Source organism: Alexandromys fortis, unplaced genomic scaffold (genome assembly GCF_014885135.2).
Source record: "Alexandromys fortis isolate MF-2015 unplaced genomic scaffold, M_Fortis_MF-2015_v1.1 scaffold_356, whole genome shotgun sequence".
NCBI lineage: Eukaryota > Metazoa > Chordata > Mammalia > Rodentia > Cricetidae > Alexandromys > Alexandromys fortis.
In genome coordinates, this window is record NW_026068235.1 from 630358 (window position 1) to 633821 (window position 3464).

Genomic DNA, 3464 nt, shown 5'->3' on the forward strand with positions numbered 1-3464 from the left:
CAATAAAAAAAAATTATATTAAAAAAATGCCACTTGAGGTCCCCCAGACCCAGAAAGACAAGCACGGTATGTACACGCTCATAAGTAGATATTAGACATAAAGCAAAGGATAACCAATCTACAGTTCATAACCGCCAGAGAACCCAGAAAACAAGGAGGAACCTAAGAGAGAGAAGGTGAAATAGACAAGGCCTGAATAAGAATAAGTTGGAAGCGTGGGGGCTGGTGGAGAGTGGAAGAAGAGTGGAGAGGAAAAAAGGGAAGGAGAACATGAGGGATGGGGAAGGTCGGGTTGTGCAAGGAAAGTTACCTTAATAAAGGGAATCATTTGGGGGGTTAGCTAGAAACCTGGCACTAGGGAAATTTGCAGGAATCTACAAGGATGTCCCCAGCTAAGAATCTAAGCAATAGTGGAGAAGGTGCCTTACCTGTAATCACATTCATGACTACCTTGTCAACATAGAACATTCGTCCAGTAACTGTTAGAAGTAGGTGCAGAGATCCATCACTAAGCACTGGGCCGAGCTCCTGGAGTCCAGTCCAAGAGAGGTAAGACCAATATATAAGCAAAAGGGTCAAGACCATAATGGGGAAACCAACAGAAACAGCTGATTCAAGCTAGTGGAAGTTCACTGACTCCAGTTGACAACTGGGGAACCTGCGTAGGACTGAACTTAGCCCTCTGAATGTGGGTGATAGTATGTGACTTGGGCAGTTTGTGGGGCCACTGGCAGTGGGACCAGTATGTATCACTTCTTCTTCAGGGTTCCCCAATCTCCAAGGAAAGGGACCTGATGGAGACCTCCAGGTTAGACTCCACATAATTTCTGGCTGTGGGTCTCTGCGTCCCCTCCTATCTGCTGTCAGAGGAAGCCTCTCTGATGATGACTGGACAAGGCACCAATCTATGAGTATAGGAGAATAACATTAGGAATCAGCCCATTGATTTGTTCATTTGTTTGTTCTCTTTTGCCAGTCATGTTTGGTTCTACCATAGGGCTCTGAGCTATTTAGTCTCTCAGTCCTGGGCATCCAAGCAGCATAGGGCATGGTCTTCCTCTCATAGGTGAACTTCAAGTTAAACCAAACATCGGTTGGCTATGAGCACATGTTCTGCACATTGTGCAGGCAGAACAGATTGGTTGTAGGTGGGAGGTTTTGTGGCTGGGTTGGTGTCCAGGTTCTCTTTCCATAGCCTGAAGAGTACATTCTTGCACCAAAGAGCCTGGAATATAGGGATGAAGTCTTCCAAGCCCACACCAGGTAGACCTCTTGATGTTCAATGAGATGATGATGGTGATGGGGCCTGGCTGCCACTTTTCAGAGGGCAACCTTCTGTCCTTTCATCTGCCTGAGTTGTGTAGAGATCTCCCCAGGAACTTCTTGACTAACAACTCAACTGAATATAACATCTCACCACTGAAAGCATTGCCTGACTATAAAAGATGATCAGTTCAGCCTCCATATCCTTACTAGGAGTAGGATCACCCTCAGAGATTCCAGGACTGTGGTGACTGTGGTGAGGCTTTGTGACCCCCTTTGTGGGACTCTGCATCTTATGAAGTGCTATCAAGAAAAAGAACTGGGAGCGCAGTCCAGTACTACGGTGTGGGTCTCTGCCTCTGTTTCCATCAGTTGCTGGATGAAGGTTCTATGGTGATATTTAAGATATTCATCAGTCTGAGTACAGGGCAAGTCAAGATCGGGCCCCATCTCCTCTATTGCTCCAGTTGAAGAGTGGTAGGAATGAGAATATGACCTCTTGGTCAAGACTGTGAGGGGTTCACCCACGGAAACAGTCTACCCGAGCTAATGGGAGCTCACTAACTCTAGCTGGACTGGAAAGGAACAAGCATAGGACCAAACTAGTCCCTCTGAATGTGGTTGACAGCTGCATGACTGGGTCAGACTGAGGGACCACTGGCAGTGGCACCAGAATTTATCCCTACTGAATGTACTGGCTTTTTGGGGACCTATTCTCTTTGGATGGATACATTGCTCAACCTAGACATAGTAGGGAGTGCCTTGAACCTTCCAAAAAGCAATGTGCCTTACCCTCTCTGAGGAGTGGAGTGGGGTGGGGTGGGAGGGTATGTGGAGGGAATGGAAGGAGGGGAGGGAGTGGGAATTTTTATTTGGTATTTTAAAAAAATCTAATACGTTATATGTATAAAAAAAGAAAACGAACTGGGAAGAAAGCTCTGCTGATCACAGCATATGAGAACTACAAAGAGGTCTTGGTGATTTTTCTAGTCTTTACAAAACTCCAGGACTGAGCCATTTATTCACCAGTCAATCCTGGTATCTGATACAAATGCTCTTGCAGCCCCTAGCAAGCCAGGCAGGGTAATACAGATAGCCCCCGTCAAAATGCAGAAGAGAAAAAGGGTTCTCAACACCTATTTTTATTCCCAGAAGACAAGAAAAAAAAAAGGAGAGTTTCTACCAAAGAACAAAAGCTTCTTGTATCCCCAGCATATCTTTAGGATATGAATAAGGGTGTCGCCCTGGCAACAAAGGTAAATGACAAACCATACAAGGTGTTTTCTAAAAAGGATTAAAAATATGATTTATAAAGGGTTAGATTTTGAAAAATGGCCTGAAGATTATATAACAAACCCCAAGGTATAGATGTATGGATTTTGTTTACTATGCTTATTAATTAACAAATTTGTAAGAGTGCTTTGCAGGGATGGGGCATAGCTTGGTAGTAGATTCCGGGTATGCGTGGTGCTGTGGGTTCAATCCCCAGCACCCGAAAGAAACAAGGAAGAAGATAAAAGAAAAAGAGAAGGCATGTCATAGTGTTAGGATTTTTAGAGATTTTTTATTTTGTGTGTGTGTGCGTGCGTGCGTGTGTGCGCGCGCGTGTGTGTGTGAATTCCATGTGTGTGGGGCTACCCATAGAGGCAGAAGAAGGTACCAGATCTCCTGGAGCTAGAATTGCTGGTGGTTGTGAGCCACCTGACATGAGCGTCAGGAACCAAACACGGATCCTCTGCAAGAATAGCTTATGTTCTTACAAACTGAGCCAGCTCTCCAGCCACAGTTTGAGAATTAATATTGTACCATTGTTTTCTCTAACAGTGCTCAGTCCTCAAGGATTATTATCCCCTGGCATTCTTGATTCTTGAAAGAAAAGTCTGTCATATATAAATTTAGCTATATAAACTTAAGCCTGGCCCTCAATTTTCTAAAACAGAGAAACAACTTTTGGAAAGATCACTTCTCTTACATAGTTTAAATGTCAGAACTTGACCCTCAGCTCTTGCAGTGTTGTGGAAACAAGGCCTTTCTAAAGCATCAATAACTTGGGGTTTCTATGAGGCCAGCAGCCAGCTCCCATCCTCCTCAGTCTCAATTCCGTCCATCCTGGTGTCCCAGCCAGAAACCTGGGAGTGATTCTCATCCTCCCTCTCCCTCGCTTTCCCTTCCACTTCTTGCTGACTATGACTCAGAAATAC